This window comes from Chiroxiphia lanceolata, chromosome 1, assembly GCF_009829145.1.
Source record: "Chiroxiphia lanceolata isolate bChiLan1 chromosome 1, bChiLan1.pri, whole genome shotgun sequence".
Taxonomy (NCBI): Eukaryota; Metazoa; Chordata; class Aves; order Passeriformes; family Pipridae; genus Chiroxiphia; species Chiroxiphia lanceolata.
In genome coordinates, this window is record NC_045637.1 from 131171996 (window position 1) to 131182543 (window position 10548).

Consider the following 10548-nt stretch of genomic DNA (forward strand, 5'->3'; position numbering starts at 1 on the left):
AGCTGCCTCCTGTGCTGGAGGGCAGGGGCACAGGAGACGTGGGGAAGGATCCGGCAACCCTGGGACTGTTGTTCCCTGTGGGTTCAGCGTACCATATTGTATGCATCATATGCCCTTGGCCCCAGGTTTGCATTTGGCAAAGGCTGTATAAGGCAGAGCAACACCACCACTAATTAATTCACCAGATTTATGCTACAGACGCAACATCTACCATCTCGGGCACTTTTTAATTGGAATTCATATTGGAATTTTTAAAACAGTTTCCTTAAAGAGTTTTCCCGTTGTTTATACAGTGTCTGCTAAAAAGAGCTGTGGGTATAACATCTTTAATATGTGGTTGATTCTTGTTGAATGTTCATTTTCTGTTTGCAGTAAACGTTTGCTTACCTGTCATGCTGAACCACATTGCATCCCCCAAATGAGCTGTCACTTTGACTGCTGCAAGAATTGATATCAACTTAGCTATGTATGTTATTCAAACATTGCATGCAACACCATATTCCTTGTAGTACTTAATGTATCTCGCTTAAAAGCAGATTAGACACCTCTACACTGTGATGCCACACAGACAATTTGTCAGTACTAATGAAGCTTTGTAAAGTGGCAATTTTATCTATTAAATACAGGTACTTCTTACATTTGTCTCTTTTTAGGGGTGACAAGAGCCCGCAGCTAATGCTATGTCATTAAATACAGAGATAGGAATGGAGTTATTTGGTCATACAGAATAATAATTATGCTACTCTCTGCTGCTCAGTAGAAGCCAGGTTGGCTGTGCAATCACTGTGCTGTAGATAGATGGTTGCACATGGTAGACTGGAATCATGAAAGCTGTAAGGCAGAAGTACTAATTGATAATGTAAATGAGAACTGCAGTCAGCTCTTCCAAAAGTATTTTAGCTGTGAGAATTTTGGCAGAAGAAGACAATTTTTTGTAAATAAATTTTTGTTATAAAAAAAGGTGAAGTTCACTGGCATTTCATAGAATCAAAGAATGGTTTTTTGTTGGAAGAGATCTTTAAAAGTCATCTAGTCCAACACCCCTGCAATGAGCCAGGACCCCTTCAACCAGATCAGGATGTTCAGAGCCTTGTCCAGCCTGATCTTGAATGTTCTCAGGAACGAGGCATCCATCACCCCTCTCGGCAAACTATTGCAGTGTTTCACTACCCTCATTGTAAAAAACTTGGCCTTATGTCTAGTCTAAATCTACCCTTTTTTAGCTTAGAACCATTACCCTTTGTTCTTCAGTAACAGGCCCTGCTAAAATATTTGTCTCCATCTTTCTTATAGGTTCTGTTTAAGCACCAAAAGGTTACAGTAAGGTCACTCTGGAGCCTTCTCTTCTCCAGGCTGAACAACCCCAACTCTCTCAGGAGGTGTTCCATCCCTCTGATCATCTCTGTGACCCTTCTCTGGATATGCACCTATAGGTCAATGCCCTTCCTGTGCTGGGCACCCCAGAGCTGGATGCAGCGCTCCAGATGGGGTCTCACCAGAGCAGAGTAGAGGGACAGAATCACCTCCCTTGACTTGTAGGCCATGCTGGTTTCGAGGTAGCTCAGGATGCAATTGTCTTTTTCGGTTTTGAGCACACGTTGTCAGCTCATGTCTAGCTTTAAATTAGCTTTTGATAATTGCTTTTAATTCACCTTACAAAGGTTTTTCAGCTCTAGAATAATGTTGGGTTGTAAGTCAGATATATACACCAAAAAACCAAGAAGCGTGTTGAGGCTCCTCTACCTACAATACTCACTCTGGTCCAAAAGAGGAATTTGAAATAGGGTCTCTTCCAAAGGAGCACACCAACCACTGCTGACTTGGATTGACTTGATCTAATTCTTTCAGTTTCTGAAAGATCTAACTTGAAATTTAACATGAAGAGAGTTTGGTTTTGTGTGGTTAGAACTCTATGTTTTTCAGTAAATGCAATTTCTTATCATAGAATCACAAAATCAACTGGGTTGGAAAAGACCTCTGAGATCATCAAGTCCAACCCTTGATCCAACACTGCCGTGGTTACTAGACCATGGCACTAAGTGCTACATCCAATCTCATCTTAAAAACCTCCAGGGACGGAGAATCCACCACCTCCCTGGGCAGCCCATTCCAATGTCTGATTACTCTCTTACTATCCAGACAATGCATAAGAAATTTTATATAAAATATTTCTAAAGATTCTCAGAGATTTTCCTGCCATCAAAAGTTCAGAACTATGCATAATTGTTTAATGTAATCAGAAAGTCCTTTCAGGATCTCAGGTTCGTTTCAGATTAGATCAAGTCCCTAGATCTTAACTTTTCTATGAGACTACATTTACTTTCAACAAAAGCATTCCCAGGAACTGTTTTTTCACAAGAGCTTTTTTCACAAGCACTTTCATTCCTTCTGGTATCTGACCTCGTGCAGTCTATCTCCAAAAAACCCAAAACTAAACCCCTAAGATTAGGATAAGCTCTGGTAGGCAGAGATGGCAGATGAAAAATTTAATTGTTTTGTAGTATTACTGGTATGGTTTTCTGTGTGAGAGGTTGTACATAGTGAAACACAGAGTGAAGCACACAAAGGAAGAAGGATGCTAAGCAAAATGAGATAAGTATTTTATTGTTCAGCACAGCTAAGAGCTAATCTTCCTTCACTGAAATTAATAGAATTGTTGCTACAGTCTGACAGATGTGAAGTCTGTCCTGATCTAAATAAAGGGAAGTAAAACTGTATTTCCTAAGAGCTCTTGAGACACTCACAGAACTTTTTCTATCCATGTGGGTGATCACAGGGACCCTCTCTTAATACACTGACATGTAATTTTTGTTTTTTAGACTAAAAGAGATTAAAAGATGCATAAACATTTCCATTAAGGGGAAAAAAGTAAAACCAGGTGGCAGCAGAATAATAGGAGTCTGTAGACAGCAGGCTTTAAAGGCGTATCAATATGTCAAAAGAGCCTGGTCTTCCTGATGACAGTGATTTTTCTTGGCAAAGGCTTTACTTTCACCCTCCACTGAATGTTGCCTCTTGTTCCTCTTTTGCAACTATGCATCAAAAAAAAACCAGAATTTTTAGTGCTGTTTTTTGCTATTACTTATACTTGAAGTCTTTGCTGTTTCCAGTTCCTTGTGGAAGGATGTTTTCTTTCTGTCCTCACACTTCAGCCAGAGGCTCAAGCAGCAGCAGAGCTCCCAGTCCAAATTCATCTGTCACTGCTGGAGAGCCAGCCAGTCCCACTGATCCCTGCAAGACTGGCCACTTCACTGTGCTGACAACAGGCCTATAACCACATAGCCTGCTGTCCCCAACAGAGAGGGCAAGGCATATGTGCAAATGGTATTTATTTTCGCCTCAAATCTGAACACGTCATCTCCAACAGCAACCTTGATGCAGAAAGAAAAAGTAGTGAGGTTTTAAATTCAAGGGGTTTTGCAAAATGACTTTTCAGGGAGTGCTAAATCCTAACTCCTGGAGAGGTATATGCCTATATTGTTTAATGTACAGCTACCAGTCCAAAACCTGGCATTAATCTGGTCATTCAGCAGAGAATTCCTCCTATCATGGGAGGCTTTTACTCTTGGCAGTTCTCAAGATAGTATCAGCACTTCTATAACCACATTTACACTCATTGTTATGGAAGAAGTTAACTATTTATTCTTGTAAAGGAGAAATATGTTTGGGCATGTCTGGTGAAAACTGAAGTTACATCATTTGTTATAATGCAGAAGTGAGACTGCCTTCTGGCACCAGTGAAACATGACCAGTAAATACACAGTGAACATTCTGATCATGATCAGGAATGCAGAAGCTGGAGAGAGAGTACAGACCATATTTACTTCTGTTTTGTTTTACTGTGGCCAGTTAAAAGCCAGAATCTTAATTCTGTAGCATCTTTTACAAAATTAGATAAATATTTTTGTTGAACTTGTTGTCTAATTTTATCAGAAGGGTAGAGGTCTCAATGATAATTAAATGCCTACAAAATTTGTAAACAGGAGCAGACAAAAGGATACCGTGTGAATATTTGCAAATTCACTCCACCAGCTTTTAGGTATTAACCCTGTTATTCTATTGGCCAGTCTCATGATTGCAGCAGCCTGGGGAAGATTCTACAGGAATACAGGGCACAGACAAGAGCCTCGGACCAATGTTCCCAACAGATTTTTAATCAAGGGACAAGCCATAGCCATGTTTCACCAGACCTCTGGTGCTTATGGAACTAGTTGTTTCCAGAAGCATTTCTTCTTACTTCAGAGCTCTAGGAGCAAGAAAGGGCTGTGAGTGAACTTTGACCAAAAATTCCAGCTATGGGATAAAGGGTCCTCATAGCTGCTGGCTATTGTTTTGCCCTCATAATCCCACAGAAATCCTTCAGACTACTCAAAATATATGTTATCTGATATAGCTATCCCCTTTATCCCCACAGTGCCCTTTCCTAACAACTACTTTCTATATCCCTATAGAACATTTCCTACCTTGGTAGTATGGTTTCTTTATTAACCAGGTTTTACTACTTCCCATAGTCTTGAAACATTTGGTAAACTGATCTTGCGAATAATGGGCCCCTGTATAGTTAATAAAGTTCTTCTATTAAAAATATTTACAAAACTAAGAAGAGTGAAAAAAGATATTTGTAAATATTTTCCTCTTTGAGCAAAAATGTATTTATTATTATTGTATCTATGAAAAGACAACCCTTCCTAGACACAAGATAAACTGCTTTACTAACTTACAGTGAGAGAGCACTGTATAATTTTTTAACTTAGATATGTATTTTGAATTATTATGTTTACCTCTTCTCTTTTCTACTCTTAATTTTCCCCCTCCTCCCACCGTTTCCCCATTGTTTTAAAAATTTAATTATTTGGAGATTTCTGTCTTTGAGTGAATAAGGAAGTGCCTTTTGCCAAGACAAATTGATAGCTGCTTAGAACCACAACTACAAAAATAATGACATTCTTTGCAGCTAATAGATCTTCAGTATTTCCAGTACAACTGAGGTTTTATGACCTCAGTATTTACTTAGTTAATGGAGATAGTTTTGATCTCTTCAGACAATATCTGTAATGAACATAAAAGCTTAATGATGTTCATAAAACTGCATAAAAACAAGGAAGAAAAATCTGATGATGACAATTCTTTTCTGGTTTGATATAGACTAAAAAAAAAGTCAATTTATTAAGGAATAAAGTCTTTCCATGGAAAGACAGATACCAGTTTTTACTGTTTGAATATTCAGAGTATTCATCTCTGAATAACAAACAGGTGAGATTTTAAGAAACTCATTGAGGAAACAATGTATCTCTCACACCCCGGTTTTAGGAGGAGAAAGTTTTTCTAGGGACCCTGATTTAGCTTAGCGGGATGCTGAAATACTGTTCATTTAAAGGAAAAAATCAAAACAACATTATAGCAGAATCAAGAGAATATAAGGTTATCAATTGTGATGTCTGAGCAACATAACCACAGAAAACTCCACAAAACACTTGAAAGCTTTGAATATTAACAAATTTTTAATAATAATTGATGTCGTTTAGAAATCTCTTGTATTTAAGAGTGACTGATGAACCATTTTGCCCTTGCAGCATGATTAATACTGTTTGGCATCATCTCAATCAGATAAATGATTGATGGGCTTCTTTGGTGTATCTCTATACAGTTACAGCCTAATTGTTCTGTTGCACCTACTGAAACATTTTTGGGTCTGCTTTCTTCTGCCAGTGTGAGCACCTCAGAGGAAGCTGAGGAGAAATGAAGAATGACCCTGAGAAGAGTAGCAGAATTCTTGATAAAAGAAATTCCCTACAGAGAACTGGAGGTAAAGTCTGCAGCCCCACCACTTGTCTCACAGACAGCTTGATAGGCACAAAAATTATTAAATTCATTTGAAAGATGACTGTAGTCAGCCACCCACAGATAAAACTGAGCACAAAAACCAGAGAACAAGGAGCCCATAATTGTGTATGTAGATAGGTCTTTGACACAGCATTTTAATACATTATGTGTCTTTGTAGGAAAAATAGACTAGCTTCGTATATTTTAACTTATAACCAAGAAAAGTATAATTTTTTTCCTCATGGTGTAAAGAGTATGGTCTAATCAATATTAATTATGGATATTTTATACAGAAGTGTTTGGTCCTTTTCCCATTGATGGGTAGATCCAGATTTTCCTCAACCTGTAACAGGTCTCTCTGAATGGTATATACAGGCAATTTAAACAACTGAGTGGCTCTTGAACCTCATCCAACTATTATTTCTATGAGGATGGCATAGTTTTTCTTCTGAGAGAACTATTAACTTTAGTAAGCTCAAGTACAGCTATTGCCTAAATAGAATATAAAAGAATTTCTCTAATAGGTTTATGACTTATAAGATGAAAATCCAAAGTTCAACAAATTTCTAGGATAGTCTTTCTTTTTAAAATCTGAATGTTCATGCATATTTATGCATAAATCATTTTTTCCTATGAATGCGACAGAAGCAGACTGAGCTTAGGGCAAGACTATCATCAAATTTCTTTCTGTTATGTCTAATGTGGTCTAGAAAACAACAATAAAAAATCAGTGGGCTCAAGGAAAAGTAACATTTCTCTGTGCTAAGGAACTGAAATGTTCTATAGGGGTGTTGTAAAGGGCTTTCCTAAGGATAAAAGAAGTCTTTACAAGATAATCTGAGAATTCAACTAGACACTTTATGTTTGCTTTTCACCTGCTTTTTGGGAACTGTTGTACAATTAATCCTTTTTTTTACCTCACAGAGCTTTTCACCTATGCCTAAAATTTATGTAGTGACAAAAGACAAAAAAAAATGCTAGGCAGTGAGCCATCACACAGAGGCAAAGATTAGTGATGACAACCTGCACAAATAGCACCATGAACCTTCTGTAATGTGAGGCCGATGAATGATAACATCATAGAAAAAACCCCTCGATTTATTCCTTACATTAAGGCAACACCTATGAGCTATAAATTCATGGCCCCACTGTGTTCAGCAAGTAGTAAAGACTACCATCTCCATCCTAGAGTGCTTTGTATTACTGACATCTTACAAGGGCTAAAATGCTGTCAATAAACCCAACTGGCATAACCCCAGGTATCTTACTGAAAAGGACACCAGTTAAGGAGACCTTTCTCTCCTTCCCAGGCTAGTGCCCTGGCAATACTGTTCCCCCAGTCAGAACAGCACTGCATCTGCCCATGGACTCATCTGCAGAGAAAGCAGCCATATAACACGTGCACAGTGAGCAGCTCTCTGCTGTGCCCTGTTTACCTTAGGCTGGGCAGAGGCTTGCCAGGTGCAGTGGAAAGAGAATGCCTGATTGTACCTTGGACTTGAGACAGTGTGGTGATCACATGCTCTGTGCCACTACACCATGGGCCAGGGAAGCTAGTGAGCGGGGAAAAGGAGAGCGTCTACTCCCACTGCCCATTCTCTTTCTATGGCCCCACAGATTGCTCTGTTCAGAGGCATGCCAGAGCCATTCCGATATTTTGTGCCCAGAAGCCAGGGTGCACAGTCACCTTCCCAAAGGTGCTTCTCTCCCTCAACTGGCCACTACTGTTCTCTCATCTGTTTCTTTAGCAGTCATGTGGAAAAGGTTCAGTAACAGGTATCGGGTACTAAAAATGCCCTAGATATTACCTATATTTATATTACCTCCAATATATGTAAATTACTTAGGTATTATAGGTATGAATAACACCCTAAATGTATGTGAGATGCATCCTCACTACATCAGGAATTTGCCACTGAAAAAGGCACATAATAGAATGCATAAAATACATATACTTCTTCATGTATGTTATATCTCTTATGGATTCTGACATGCAGGGAACTGTAGAGCTGTGGACTGAGATGGATATTTGAAATCAGGCTCTGAAGAGACAGAAGAAACACATTAGCTCTAACCCTATGACACTCCTCAGGAAAACAAACAAACAAACAAAACAAAACAAACACCAAAACCCAAGCAAGTGACTGTATTAATGAAGAACAGCTCTCAAAACATAAACACTGATTCTCAAAGTTTCACCCAACAGGCTGGAATAGCTTTTTCTGAACAGAGGACTCTCAGCTCAAAGGGAGACAAACAGGAAGGGTACTAGAAAACATAAAATTAACTGGCCTGAAGCAAGCACTAGGGACCAGCTGCTCTTTATTATTTGAGGAACAATCTGACATTTAGGGTTCTTGTAGTAAGAAGTAAAGTTACTGACCTGCAAGATGTAACTACTGTGACTGAAGCTCTCCATGGAGCACTGAGGGAATGAGAAGTAGACAGCTGGAGAGCTGTAGTCACAGACAGAGCACAAAGGGGCACCGAGCTTAAAATCAGATGTCAGAAAGAATAAAGCAAGGAGTAAAACTTCAGAATAGAAGTTTCCTGGAAAAGCTGAAAGAAAAAATCCAGTTGGGCATTAAAAGTGTTACTGAAAAATTGCTGAAGTTAAGCTGTCTACAAGAGACACTTGACATGTTCAAGTGATGCAGTGTGAAATGTAAAGTATTATGTCACCATTTCTCACCTCTTGGGCTCCAGTGCAAAGCTAACTGCCTGATGGAGAAATTACATTATTTTCAACATAATGTTCAATAATTAAAGTGAAAGAAGGAGATTTATTATTTTCCCCCATAATTAAAAAAGAACATGTGGAGCAGTAGTCAGGAAAACAACGATCTGCTACAACTGAGAAAATCCCCATTTAGAGTTCTTATATAGTATCAATTCCAGAAGATGAGGCTATTTTTAAGTCACTCCAGACACAAATCCATATCTCAGGCAATCAAGAGAATACTGATGATAAGCTATTTAAAAATTTCCAGTGGAAGATGAAGCAACAAGAGGGGAAATGCAAGGGAAATAATATTCAACATGTTGAGAAGTGGAGAGTTGCAATTACTAGCAGTGAATGTGAGTTTATTTGAGAAAACTGTACTATTAAAGGTAGAATACATAAGACTTCTTTTCTCTAGAGAAATAGGGGCATAATAAGCAGACCCATGTCAGGTCTAGCAGAAATGAAAATAAATGGAAGAGAAAACCATTGATTCTTCCTAAGGTTACCAGAACTGTCCATGAAGGGTAGAATTTGATATCCAAGACTGAAAATATACTTGTCTTGGACTGCAAATATAATCAGCCCAAAGCAGTGACAAATGTATACAAAAAATGTGCAATGCGAATTTGCAAAGATAAATCAAATTACATTCAGTTGTGAATATAACACATTAGGAACCAAAAGGCATTTGTCACCACAGTCAAACCTGCTTCCAAACTTCCGAGGCCTCTCATGACTTCTGACTCTGATTAAACTGAAAAGTTTTCATCTATGACTTCTGCCTTCAAAGAAGAACTTACAGAACTCAAGGTATGGTTCTCTCAAACAGTCACAGAGTGAATGGTTAGTAATCTGAGGACACATAGCACTTGCTTCCCTATTTACTTTGTCTTTTAATTCAAATTTTTGCAATAAGTCTGCCAAGAGTTTTCCTGAACAGAATTTTTTTCTATCCAGCAAGAACTGGCACTTACAATAGAAATTCTGAAAATACATCCTTCTTTTCACTGAAGCATACCTTAAACTCACTGTTATTAATATGTACTCACAGCCCATAATCTGTGCTCTCTAAAGATGAGAAGTGAGTTAGGCTACCGATGGGATAAAGTATGGTAACCAGTGGCATTGTCTCCCCATCCTTCCTTAATCCTTACAGGGGTTTTCTCTTTCATAAAAAAAATTAGCCCCTGATAAACGAAAATGACTACTTTTACATTCCATATAGGTTCTTATGCATTCATATAAATACCTATTCACATCCTGCAGTACTTAAATCCACCTATACCAGGTGCTTGCCTTTTCAGTCTCCTCCCAGAGGGAAAACCATTCATTTTAGTTGTTTCTTCTCAACTAATTATTCATGTATGTATTTTGATAGAGAAGGGAATAAAAAGTCTGTAATGGTGTCCTGATTTCAGCTAGGGTAGAGTTAATTTCTTCTCAGTAGCTGTTACAGTGCTGTGTTATGGATTTGGAATGAGAATGGTATTGATAATACACTGATGCTTTGTTTTATTGCTAAGTTGCATTTTCTAAGTCAAGGACTTCTTTCTTTTCTGATGCTCTGACAGTGAGGAGGTTCACAAAAGAAACTTGGAGGGATCATAGTGGGGACACATGACTCAAACTGACCAAGAGGATATTTCACACCATAGAACATCATGCCCAGTATATAAACTGGGGGGAGTTACCCAGAAGGGGAACTGATCCAGGTTCAGGAATCTGGCATCAATCAGCACTGGTGAGCAATTGTATTGTTAATCACTTGGTTTTTTCTCTTTTTTTTTTTTATCATTATTATTATAATTTACCATTATTACTGTATTTTAATTTATTTTCAATAATTAGGCTGTTCTTAACTCAGCTTAGAAGTTTTACTTTGATTCTCCTGCCCATTCAATTGGAGTGGGGCCTGGGGGGAGGGACTGGGGGGATTTGAGCAAGCATCTGAGTGATGCTTCATTTCCAACTGGGCTTAAACCATGACAAATGATCACAAG